At 43.5% G+C, this 13,902-nt stretch overlaps 1 protein-coding gene across 1 annotated transcript in view; it reads left to right on the top strand.

Moving 5' to 3' along the window:
* The window catches only part of LOC144761597 (protein unc-93 homolog A-like), a 643,799-nt gene that overhangs the window by 424,279 nt on the left and 205,618 nt on the right, over positions 1-13,902 (top strand). The gene's annotated exons all lie outside the window — the stretch shown is intronic.

Genomic DNA, 13,902 nt, shown 5'->3' with positions numbered 1-13,902 from the left:
GCATTGGTTGACAACCTTTCCCAAACAACCGGATACGATATAGCATTTCCGGTGAATTTTGGCAAGACAGGTCTCCCTGTGGTCCGCACATACACATCTAAATACTGCTCGATTTCTACTATTGCGAGCTCGCAGTAGCTAGTTAGAATACACGTGCAGTCTCCATTTCTGTCCGCATTTTGGTAAGCGGGAAGACTAATTAAGAATAATTGAAAGGCCTACAAATAGTGCTTGTCCTGCTACAGTCAGTACCTCCCCCTCGGCTTAGGACTAAGCCGGAGGTACCGACGGACAAGTACGGCCAGAATACATCAGCGAAGTCACGACTGGGGGGTTACTACCAACTGCTTCAGCTAGCCCAGGGACGATACCAAGATTTGGCGGCACCTTCTCCGAGAGTATTCTTGACTGTTGGCATCCTTCATTTCTCATTTTGACTGCCGGTCTGTCTATTTGGCCATCTTTCCAGTCCTTCTGGGCAATTTCTTTAAAGACAACGCTGAGATTAGCGTTTATGCATCAAATAATAGAACCAGGTTATGATGTGATACCAGGCACTTTATAACAAATTAGACTGGGCTATCCAACCATATGGTTACAATAAACTTTATTGTAACATCAACAGGTTTCTTAGAGAATGTCCTGTTGTGTCTCAAGCGCCTACCAAGGTTTTAAGATTGCTTACATAATATAACATACATGGCAGGATAATTTTGTCTCCCTTGCTATTTTCTTTTTGCACATCAATAGAGCGGGGCCTCATTGCATGAGCGAGCGCCAGGAGAGGTGAGGTCTGATCCCAAGATTGTTCTGGGTGAGTTACAATTGGTATACCTTATGGATATCAATCAAGAATGCTGATGGAATGTACTAGCTACAGCACTGATTTATGTGGTGTGTAATTGCTACATCCAGTGGCCTCTTCCTGTCTGTGTCTGTATATATGTATGTGGTGGTATATATATCTATGTACATTATTTTACAGGAACCGCATTATCTCTCAGAGACACCGCTTTCAGATTTTGGAACACCGTCAAATGGTAGGGTCTCTCTGATTATTTACTTTAATTATTATATATTCTCTTCACATATTTGCAGTAGTGTTTTAGTATTTGGTCCTGAAGAAAGCCACTGGACTACCTACCGTCCTTGATTGGCTGAAACATGTCGACCTATTCAAACATCATTGGATAGTTACCATCTATTTTTACTATCCTAACACTATTTTTAATCTTGACATTATGATGGCCGCTTAATAAATTGGTTCTTCTGGCATTATAATAGTCAATTTTAATTTTCACTTATTCTCCTTTTTCAACACTGCAATTTATTTTTCAGCACCACCGCATCTTAATCTTTGGTTGTTGTACACCACTGGTGGATCCTTCCTTGAATGTCACCACAATAACAACTAGTAGGACTCCTGGATGAGATACCAGTTTTCTTTTACAAAAAATCCCAGATGATGATGCTCCGCCATTGGGTGGGCTGATGGGTTTTCTGTACACTGTGGTGCCACATACATAAGACACAGCCTATGCCACTTTCTGTTTTTCCTCAGCCACATACTGTTTGACCACTAGTGTCCCTTTTGTTCTTTAGCAGCAAAGACTGTACCCCAAGTGGTACAATCCTCTACTTGTGGTGTTCTCCCCATGGGCAAGCAGATTGTTAGCATTCTATGTTTTTCATGCAGGGTAGTGTTCGGGTATACTGTCTCAAGCTGAGTTATTTTCTGAGCTACCCAGAATGGCATTCATTCATGCGCGTGGGCATTTTGCTCATTACTGCGCGTAATGTTTGTGGAGTTATTTTAGTTGCTGTACCCTGCGACTGAGTTCCATTTGTTGCAACTGGTGTTGGTTGGACTGTGAATGTCCTCATAATATATCGCATAAAGTTTCTATACATTTTAATTAAATGTTTGCTGTATGAGTAAATTTGGCTGTGGCATTGTTTCAATGTCAGGATGTGGTGTATAAGCCGCTAATATTGGCCATGTAGCCCTGTCTCCTCCGTGTGGGCCTAATCCTACTCTGCTTCTTATGTGGGGTAGGGCACCTTTAAACCAGTAAAATTGTTCCTGCTACATGAGTGAATATCTATGTCCTTGAGCGGACCATATTCCCATGGTGCATCTCCCTCTGTGTAAGAGTGAAATGTGTGTGTTCTTGCATCTGCTTATGGGAATGTAACCCACGCATTGAATACCTCTGTTTTGTTTAATTTGTGTGCCTCAATCACAAAAACTACTAAGCCACCCCTAGGTGTTAAGCCATATTCAAATAGTTTCAGGGTGATAGTATGTCTGAATTTAGGTGCAATTTGTATTGCAGTTGCTTCTTCTTCCTCGTCTTTTTAATGAAACAAAGATCAGGTGTTTTGTTGCACAATTTTAGAAACGCTATGTCCTTCAAGCTTGAAATAACCAACAGCCAAAAAATAGGATTTCAGCCTACTCAGCTGCGGCAGAGTTTGTGCCCACCCACTCCAGACGTCTCTGGTGTTTTGTGAGTAAGGGTCTCTGAGAACAGCATGACTGAACTACTGAGATTCTACTGTTGAATAAGTACCCAAACAATGTTGCTGGTGCCATGTCATGTAGTTCCTATAGTACCCTTGCAGGACCTGGGCGTTTGGATAACACAAACTGTGGGATTGGTGGCAGACTGATTCCATGCACCCCCTCAGAGAATGTTAGCCTGTTTGCAAATAACTAGCTCAGAGTGCCACTAGAATCTCTTCTTATCAGGGGGAGAATACTTTCTGTCAACCTCAAAACATGACAACCCTGATCCCTCGGAATCGTGGAACTAATGTACTACTTTTTGCTCAGTCACTTTTGCTTACTGATTATGTCTCCGAGATACACAGAATAAACAGTCTGGACGTTTCAATGAGGATTTATTGAACAGTTGTTACTCTGGTGTAGAAAATATGAGCTGCATTAACCATTAGACAGTAGCACAGCTTTATGATGAGCAGTACATCGAATATAAAAGGATAGTACAGTTCTACCATATTTCAATAAGCATGAATATATATATAAATATAAAATGCAGGATAAAAGTGCACGTACTACCATAATGCAAATCTTGTTGTACCTAAGTGTACCTAGCATGTGAGTAGGTGTGAAGAGCGAATAATCCCTCTAGGATTTAGTTGAACCCCATTACCTGAAGTGAGAATGTTGGAACCCTTCTTGGTCTCAAGTTGGATACCCCTCAAGGGATGTTCAGACCAATGTCACCTGGAGCTTCTGCATGCAAGAGCATCAGGATCTCTGATTAGTTTGTCGACCTGGAAGTCTTAGTTCCCTCTGCCTATCATTAGCAAGAGGTTCTATATTTATACAGAAAGTATCTAGGGCTCCTTTGTCCCTTGTTGCATGTATTAGCCAAGGTTGGATTTGTGGATGACTTATGGGATGAACCGTGTATGTAGATATGGGCAGGATGGTGGTGTAGACCCAGCCTGGTTTCCAATAACTCTCCTGAATATTCATTCATACGGTATCAGTCTAAAGATGAAGTCATAGATTGCCATTGTTCAGGGAAACCCTCCTTCTTTGCCCAGGAGTAGAACAAGGTAAAAGGTTCAGTCCTAAAAATGCTTGTTACTGGGTAGTGCAGGGGAGGTGATGTAGGTGAAAGGGTACAATGTTACCCGGGCTTATATTAGGGTACCTATAGGAAACATAACAGAACCACTGAGGAGGACTTCAGGACCTAGTCAGAGGTATGAACAGGGCCCCTGGAATTATTGCAACGGTTTGGCTGCGCCGACTTTCGCCTAATTATACCTTTTCCGTATTTGCCACATAATCCATCATCTGAACAAAAAAAACCTTGTTTCAATCTCAAACTGCTCGAACGTTACCAAAAATTCAGTGGCAAGTGTTATAGTGTGGTGGAAGACCCTTTGCTAACCTAGAATGGTCACCTCTTACTTATTGCTAAATGTGAGTATTATATTGGTACTAATGGTGTGCAAACTACTCTTGCTTGTTTCTGCACCTCTCTTGCCTCTTTCTGCATTTCGCTTGCTTCCTCTGCACCTTTCTTCCTTGTTCTGTACTTCTCCTGCCTTTTTTTGCACATCTCTTCCACTTTCTGCACCTACCTTTTTTCTGCACCTCTCTTGCCTCTTTTTGCACTTCTCTTGGCTCTTTCTGCACCTTGCTTGCTTCTTTCTGCACTTCTCTTGCTTCTTTCTGCACCCTTCTTGCTTCTTTCTACATCCCTCTTCACTCTTTCTACACCTCTGTTGTCTGTTTCTGCACCTCTCTTGCATTTTTCTGCACTTCTATTGCCTCTTTCTGCACCCCTCTTGTTGCACCTCTTTTGCTTCTTTCTGTACTTCACTTGATTCTTTCTGCACCCATCTTGCTTCCTTCTGCAGTTCTTTTGCCTCGTTCCGCACCTCTGTTGATTCTTCCTTCACTTTTCGTGCCTCTTTCTGCACCTCTTTGGTTCTTTCTGCACAGCTCTTGCTTTTTTCTGCACCTCAATTGCCTGTTTGTGCAACTCTGTTGCATCTTTCTACACTTCTCTTGCCTCCTTCTGCACCTCTGTTGCTTATTTCTGCACTTCTCTTGCCTTTTTCTGCCCCCCTCTTTCCTCTTTCTGCACCTCTGTTGCTTCTTTCTGCATTTCTCTTGTTTATTAATGCACCCCACTTGCCTCTTTCTGCACCCTTCTTTCTTATTTCTGCACCTCTTGTGCCTCTTTCTGCACCCCTTGTCCCTTTTTCAGCACCTCTCTTGCCTGTTTCTTCAACTCTTGTGCCTCTTTCTGCCGTTCTCTTGCCTCCTTCTGCATCTCTGTTGCTTCTTTCTACACTTCTCTTGCCTCTTTCTGCACCCATCTTGTCTGTTTCTGCACCTCTGTTAGTTCTTTCTGCACTGTTCTTGCTTCTTTCTAACCCTGGGCGTAGTTCGCGTAGTAGCGCTACAAGTAGCTACGCGAAGTGCACTTCGCACTACGCAGGCTAAGGCTAAGCATAGCTACGCGAACTGCATTGTGCGGTAGGGAAAATGCTGTTTGCACTGATTGCACAGTGCCGGATGTTTGTCCGGACTGTGCAATCATTGCAAATGGCTTCTTGCACAGTGCAAGCTGTAGATTTGTACTTGAGTGGCAGCATTCTCAATGCGGACTGGTAGTTTCTCATCACGAGCCGTCGCAAGCATACGCGACCACTCGCAATGAGAAACTGACCTCCCGGCGTTGAGAATCTCACCGAGAGGTTTATTTTTCACGCTCGCGATCGGCAACTTGATGTTGCTGATCGTGAACGAGGTAAAAGTCTCGCCGGGAATGTGATTTTCCTCACTCGCGGTCGCCAACTTGACGTTGAGGACTGCGAGCGAGCATAAAATGCCCGCTATGCGTTTTTGCACTGTGCTACGTGCTATTTGTGTAGCGCATAGTTGCACAAAGTACGCAAACTCCACAAGCCTAGCGTAGTGTTCCACCCAGGGTTACTTCTTTCTGTACCTATCTTGCCTCTTTCTGCACTTCTCTTGCCTCATTCTGCACCCCTCGTGTTGGTCCTCTTTTGCTTCTTTCTGCACTTCAAATGAGTCTTTCTGCACCCCTCTTGTTGCTCCTCTTTTGCTTCTTTCTGCACTTCAATTGATTCTTTCTGCACCCCTCTTGCTTCTTTCTGCAGTTCCCTTGCCTCCTTCTGCACCTCTGTTGCTTCTTTCTATACTTATCTTGCCTCCTTCTGTACCTCATTGGTTCTTTCTGCACTGCTCTTGCTTTTTTCTACACCTTGTTTGGCTGTTTGTGCAACTCTGTTGCATCTTTCTGCATTTTTTCTTGCCACCTTCTGTACCCCTGTTGCTTCTTTCTGCACTTCACTTGCCTTTTTCTGCACCCCTCTTGCCTCTTTCTGCACCCTTCTTTCTTCTTTCTGCACCTATCTTGCCTCTTTCTGCACCCCTTGTCTCTTTTACTGCACCTCTCTTGCCTGTTTCTGCAACTTTTGTGCCTCTCTGCAGTTCTCTTGCCTCCTTCTGCATCTCTGTTGCTTCTTTCTACACTTCTCTTGACTCTTTCTGCACCCTCTTGTCTGTTGCTGCACCTCTGTTAGTTCTTTCTGCACTGTTCTTGCTTCTTTCTAACCCTGGGTGTAGTTTGTGTAGTAGAGCTATGCATAGCTACGCGAAGTGCACTTCGCACTACGCAGGCTGAGCATAGCTACGCGAACTGCGCAGTGCGGTAGGGAAAATGCTGTTTGCACTGATTGCACAGTGCCAGATGCTTGTCCACACTGTACAATCATTGCAAACGGCTTCTTGCACAGTGCAAGCAGTCATTTTCTGCTGCTCGAGTAGATTTGTACTCGAGCGGCAGCTTTCTCAACGCAGACTGGTAGTTTCTCATCGCGAGCGGTCACGAGCACACACGACCACTCGCAATGAGAAATTCCCGTGTTGAGAATCTCGCCCGGAGGTTTATTTTCCACGCTCGCGATCAGCAACTTGATGTTGCTGATCGCGAACGAGGAAAAAGTCTCGCTGGAATGGTGATTTTCCTCGCTTGCGGTCGCCAACTTGACGTTGAGGACCGCGAGCGAGCAAAAAATGCATCGTAGTGTACCGCCCAGGATTACTTCTTTCTGCACCTCTGTTGTATCTTTCTGCACTTCTCTTGCCTCGTTCTGCACCCCTCTTGTTGCACCTCTTTTGCTTCTTTCTGCACTTCACTTGATTCTTTCTGCACCCCTCTTACTTCTTTCTGCAGTTCCCTTGCCTCCTTCTGTACCTCTGTTGCTTCTTTCTACACTTCTCTTGCCTCTTTCTGCACCTCTTTGGTTCTTTCTGCACTTCGCTTGCTTTTTTCCACACCTCGTTTGCCTGTTTGTGCAACTCTGTTGCATCTTTCTGCACTTGTTTTGCCTCTTTCTGCACCGCTGTTGCTTCTTTCTGTACTTCTCTTGCCTTTTTTGCCCCCCTCTTGCCTCTTTCTGCACCTCTGTTGCTTCTTTCTGCATTTCTCTTGTTTCTTAATGCACCCCACTTGCCTCTTCCTGCACCCTTATTTCTTATTTCTGCACCTCTTGTGCCTCTTTCTGCACCCCTTGTCCCTTTTTCTGCACCTCTCTTGCCTGTTTCTGCAACTCTTGTGCCTCTATCTGCAGTTCTCTTGCCTCCATTTTTTTTACCTCTCTTGCCTCTCTCTGTACTTCTGTTGCTTCTTTATGCACCTCTCTTGCTTCTTTCGGCACTCCTCTTGCATCTTTCTACATCCTTCTTTCTTCTTTCTGTACCTCTCTTACCTCTTTCTATACCCCTTGTCCCGTTTTCGGCACCTCTCCTGCCTGTTTCTGCATCTCTCTTGTCTCTGTCTACAGTTCTGTTACCTCCTTCTGCATCTCTGTTGCTTCTTTCTGCACTTCTCATTCTTCTTTCTGCACCTCTCTTGCTTCTTTCTGCACCCCTCTTACCTTTTTCTGCACCCCTTTTCCATCTTTCTGTACCTCTGTTGCCTCTTTCTTCACTCCTGTTACCTTTTTCTGCACCTCCTCTGCCTGTTTCTTCAACTCGCTTGCCTCTTTCTACAGTTCTCTTGCTTACCTCTGCATCTCAGTTGATTCTTTCTGCAATTCCTGTGTCTCTTTCTGTGCCCCTCTTGCCCCTTTCTGCACCTCTGTTGCTTCTTGTTGCACTGCTCTTGCTTCTTTCTGCACCTCGCTTGAAAATGTTTGCACCCTATTGCTTCTTTTTGTACCTCTTCCTTCATTATGCATCTGTCTTGCCTATGTCTGTACCCCTCTTGCCTTATTCCACCTCTTTTGCTTCTTTCTGCACTTCTCTTGCCTCTTTCTGCACCCCTCTTTCTGCACCTCTTTTGCTTCTTTTTGCACTTCTCTTGACTCTTTCTGCACATCTCTAGCCTCTTTCTGCACTTCTCATGCCTTCTTCTGCACCTCTGTTGCTTCCTTCAGTACTTGCCTTGCCTCTTTCTGCACCCGCTTATCTCTTGCTGCACCTCTGTTGCTTCTTTGTGCACTTATCTTGCTTCTTTCCGCACTGCTCTTGGTTCATTCTATACATCTCTTGCAAATTTCTGCACCCCTCTTACCTCCTTCTGCACCTCTGTTGGTTTTTTCTGCACTGCTCTTGCTGTTGCTGCACCTCTTTTGCCTGTTTTACAACTTTCTTGCCTCTTTCTGCACCCCTCTTGCCTACTTATGCACCTCTGTTGCGTCTTTCTGCACTTCTCTTTCTACTTTCTGCACCTCTCTCGCTTCTTTCTGCACCCCTCTTACCTTTCCCATTTTTTTACTCAAATGGGAAGAGCAAGCTGTCAAGTTGAAAGTTCTGTGTGCTCTTGTGACTGAGATATATGGCTACTTGTATATGTATTCTCACATTGGTTATGCCTCTGAAGAGGGTAGCTTAAAAAGCTGGTAACTTCTCCTATAGGTAGTCAAATCTTCTCAGTTCTGCTCGTGGCATTATGTATACATGTATTATAAAGCCCCTCAAATATATTATTGAATACCCATGTGCCCTGTATTGTGAGCAGAAAGAAATTCATACATGTTTTGAGTATGCTGTTTGAAACATAGGTATTCAAGTATTTGTATGTTTATTTTTATGTAACATGTCACTAGACAAAAGTAGAGGCATGCATGCAAACCTTCACAAGTGTGGTCAGACTTCCAACAGTGATGTTCTTAGGATTGTTGCTTTACATTTGGTAGTCCTAACAGTCAGAGCAGTCGATTAATAGTGAACCTTCAAGAGAAAAGTGCAGTTTAAGACATCTTGGGAGAAGGATTAGTGATTAGGCTACGTTGTATGAGTCTGTGGTAAGGTACAGTCAAAGTAGGCCTCTTTCTGCACCTCTGTTGCTTCTTTATGCACTTCTCTTGCTTCTTTCTCTACCTTTCTTCCTCTTTCTGGACTTCTCTTTGCCTCTTTATGCATTTTTCTTGCTTCTTTGTGAACCTTTCTTCCTCTTTCTGTACCTCTCTTCTCTCTTCCTGTACTTTTTTTGCTTCTTTCTGCTCCTTTCTTCCACTTTCTGTACATGTTCTACCTAAATAGACATAGTTATAATTTAGCATTTAAAAAACCTTGGAAATTCACTGAAAAAACCACAAGTTTCAGGGACATTATAGTTAGGGATTAGCATTTAGAAAACCTTAGAAATTCACTGAAAAAACTAGAGGTTTCAGGGATGTTATAGTTAGGAATTAGCATTTGAAAACCTTAGAAATTCACTGAAAAAACACAGGTTTCAGGAACATTATAGTTAGGCTGACATTTCACTCATACAAAAGCAGAGAAATTCAGCCGTTATAATTAGATGAGCTAACTATAACTCGCGCCCACCAATGCACTGCTGATGAAGTCACATATTACATCACTCATGACATGGTCAGTGACATCACTGATGACAACACTGATTACATCATCCAGTGACTGAGTGTTTCTAAAAAGTTAAAGAATGTTATATATATATATATATATACACACATCAAGGTTTATTGGAGAATGAGTGGGTGTATGAGTGTCTGAATGGATGATTTATTTGGTGCGTGACTGACTGTAAAAGTGAGTGATTAAAACGTGTCTTAGTGAATGCATGGGTGAATTACTAATCTGTGTGAATGTCTCTATCAGTCTGTCAGTTGGTGTGTAGGGGGCTGCTTGGGTTGGTTTGTAGCTACGTGCGTGTATATATAGGTTAATGATTGGTTGTCTGATTACCTGTATTGGTGCCTGAGTGTCTGTGTGGGTGGGTGGGGGTGTGTGTGACTCCCTGCATGGATGAGTGAGTGGGTGACTCAGTGGGTGTATGGGTTCATGAATGCGTCTACTAGGGGCTGTATGGGTCAGTGAATGTACGTATGACTGTGTTGATGAGTGAATGGATGTATCAGTCATATATGTATGGGTAATTACATATGTGAATGGCAGTATATGTGAGTGTTTGGGTATATAGGTAATTACATGTGAGAGTGAGTGATTGTGAGAGTGGCTGCATGGATGAGTGTGTGCTTGTGTTTGTGATTGTAGAAGACAGTATATGGTACTATCTGTATGACTAAGTGATGTGTTGTATAACTGTAAAGGTGAGTAAATGGCAGTGTGATTGATTCTTAGGGTGACTGACTAGGTGTGTGAGTAACTCTATGGGTGAGTGGTGGTGTGTGAGTGTCTGTATGGATATATGAGTGCATATATCAGTTGCTGTATTGATGAGTGACTGCGTGTATGAGTGACTTTATGGGTTAGTGGGTGGATATGTGTGTGGACCTATGAATCAGTGAACAATTCATTCATGTAAAGTGCAAAATAGCAAATAAAGTGCATATACCTAGTCCGTCCTCCAATAATGAAAAACAAAGGGGAAACACCATCTCCTCTTTACTAAATATCGCCCATGTGGGCCTATACAGATATTCTCATATTTATCGCTGATTTTTCCTAAGGCAAAGGACAACTAACCCATATACAATCTCTAAACCAGCCGGTAAAAAGACTATACAGGTGTGTAAATGAGAAGAATGTGAACTAAAGTGCCGTGTACCTATAACCCAATTAATATAAAATACATAATGGAAATAAATGATTAACAATACATTTTATAATAAAAAGATCATATTGTTCAGCATCATCATGGTAGCAAGATATGTTTCTAAGATTTGAAATTGGATGTAGCACCCAACCAATGAAGACTAAAGGCAAACCTTTGGAAACCAACCTATAGAATTATAATGCACTAAAGGCATGTGTATAAATCTTCGCTCGCATTGAGCCCTACGGGAGCTTTGGTATTGAGTTCCAGTATATACCGTGTTTCCAAGAGGCGAAGGGCACTTTCACGATTACCTCCTCTACGCATGGGCAATACACAGTCAATTGCAAAGTAACTAAGATGTATAGGGTTACTCGCATGTGCTGCCTCAAAATGCCTAGCCACTGGGTAAGCCTGATCTTTGTTAGATATTGCACGTATATGCTGGAGAATTCTCTTGTGCACAGGCAGTTTAGTGCTGCCTACAAATCTTAATGCACAAGAGCACTCCAATACGTACACGACATGATCAGTTTTGCAATTGATTCTTTTGTTAATGCATACTGGTTGTGGCTTAAAAGGTGTAGCATAATCTTTTTTGTTGTTTGAGAACTTACATGTTATGCACTTGAAAAAGCCCCTCTGTGTGGATAACCAATTAGAGGGTGCTTTTACTTCCGGGCTATTCTTCACTAGGCAGTTGCCCATAGATCTGGCCTGTCTAAAGGTCAGCTGTGGTGTGCCAGATCTACACCTATTATGGGGTCATTAAGTACCAGGTTCCAATTTCTATTTAGAATTCTCCTGATAGCTTTATGTTGTCTATTGTATGTGAGAATGACCCTGCTGTTGGATTTAACATTTTTAGATGGAGCCTGTATGGCGATCTTAGGGGCAAGTGCTTGGTCCCTAGTGAGCAACTTTGTTTTATTTATAGCTTTTTCAACAGTTGATGGAGTATAACCCCGTGCTGGAAACCTAAGTTTGCTGTCTTCCTGTGCTGTGCGGCAATCAGAATCACTGGCACGAATGCGTCTTACCCGCAGCATCTCCCCATAGGGGATACTCTGGATAAGATGCTGTGGGTAATGGCTTGTCGCATGTAGCAATGAATTGCCTGCAGTTGGCTTTCGATAAATCTTCGTGGATATGGCATTATTTTGTACAAATACCTCCACATCAAGAAATACCACAGAAGATTTACTCATATTAGCAGTAAACTCAAGATTGAGATGGTTTCTATTAATTTGGTTAACAAAATCTATGGCCAATGATTTGGGATATATGTATATACATGCCTCACAATCCATGCAATACATGGTTATTCTGCACAACTGGCTTGTTTGAGTGCATGTTTCTGTCAGAACCTTCTCAGGAGCATTTTGCTCCCATGCAATATTCTGTCTTGCACTGCTTCTTTGCTTCTTATGTTTCTCTTGCAGTTTACATCTTGTGAACCAGTGTCCTAATGTATCATTCCCACCCGCAAACCGGGATGGACTGTTTGCACTTGACTGGTCTGTGAATAGAAAAGCAATTTGCAATGCAACCTCTCTACTTATAGGTAAGGTTTCAAACTATACATTCACAGTGCGTCACAAAGCTACCTGCATAATGATTACTAATTAGGCAGTTTGCAATTCTTTCATGTAGAAAAGTGCCCTTTTTGGATGGTCTCTCCCATGCTTTTTGTTCCAATGCTGATGACTCTATTAGTGCACTGGAGCCTGCTTGCCCAGGTCCCAGTGCCAGTGATCTCACCCTAAAACTGTTGTAAGTTGGCAATGCCAATTGACAAGGACTTTACTCCTTTTATAAATCTCTAGTATATGGTACCAGTGGCACCCAAAGCATGGGTGGTAAAGGGGTCTCTGGGACTTGCAGCACTCTTTGTGCCACCCTGAGTGACCCAAAGAAACTAATGACTGCAGGCCTGCCATTGCAGACTTCAGGTACAGTGCCAATTGCTCGAACTCTACTTTGCCCTCACCTCACCATGTTTGGCAAAGTCAATGAACTATCATTGATATATATGCCAGTCACCCCTAATGAAGGCCTCCTAAAGCCCAGGAGGCAGGGTGCAGTATATCAAGGGTGTGGTCATGTAAGTGCAAGGACACTATAAATGGCAAACGGTCTATAACATAACATATGCAGTCACAAGGACAAACCCAAGTTTGGCAGTTCCATTATGGTACCACCTAAATATGTCATATTTGGTATTGAACAACATGCCTTCTCACTCCTGACACAAATCTCATGTTGAGGGCGATGTGGCATGCACCTTAGAGGTTGCCCTACTAGTTGCCCCGGCTTCTCTGTGCTCCAGCTGGCAAGCCCGCGTTTCCAACAGTTGCTGATGCCAAGACAGGATTCTGACCTCTTTCCAGGGAGTGTGATCACTCCCAGGAGCAAAGGCTTGGGCAGGAAGAAGGTCACTCCTCCGTCATCCCAAGCAGGCTCGTGAAGTGTCAGATCAAGGCGGCGAGCTTCAAGGCTGCACTGCCTCTGATATGCTTCAGGGCTGACTTCCAGAGGAGGAAACACCCCAGTCACATTTGCACCCGGACAGGCAGGAAATTAGTTAGTCAAGGTAATGTACACCCCTAGAAGGCTAGCCATAACTCTAGGGTGATCAGCCTGGTCTTTATACCAAAATTAGATAAGATATATGACATCTTTAGGAGTAGCAGAATAGAGGGTTCTGGGTAGAAAAGTGACCCACTCCCGGGGGCGATGTGGTCACCTCAGGTGAGGATTCGCAGCAGGGACTATCAGCCCATTGGTTACTTGCTCCCACACCCCTAACTCCCCTAAATCTAGGATTTAAGGGACACCTCTAACACCAGAACCTCAGTTCTGAACAACCTGCATCAAAGAAGACAGAAGAAGAGACCTGTGCCTGGGATAACAGGACTTTCACAAAGCAAAAGAGGGATATCGAGCACCTGTGGCAATGCTCCTAGAACTGCCTGACCGAAGCTCGTACTAGGCTATCTCTTGTTTCCCCCTAGTCAGAGAGACCCCATGTGGAAGCCTGAAGCACCCTCAGACTCCCCTGGACTAGTAGCACTAATCCCCTGCAAACTACAGATAAAACAGCGCTCCGGATCCGAAGAATCACTGGTCATTGGGCCCTCCGAGGGATCACCCAAATCCATGTAGTCTAGTGCATTGTGGGAACTGTAGTCCTGTCTTCCATGAAGTTACAGGCAGCCACTATGTAGAGAAAAAAAGTGTAGCAAACTCCAAGGGCATCGATAATCCCTAGATCAGAATCTGAACATAGTGATAGACCCTCCACAACATTCAAATAAACGTGTGCTGAAACAGTGAGTTTATACAAAAATTCTTCAATCTT

This window comes from Lissotriton helveticus, chromosome 6 (assembly GCF_964261635.1).
Source record: "Lissotriton helveticus chromosome 6, aLisHel1.1, whole genome shotgun sequence".
Taxonomy (NCBI): Eukaryota; Metazoa; Chordata; class Amphibia; order Caudata; family Salamandridae; genus Lissotriton; species Lissotriton helveticus.
Note: the sequence above shows the minus strand (reverse complement) of the source record. Positions and strands in the feature narration are given on the sequence as shown.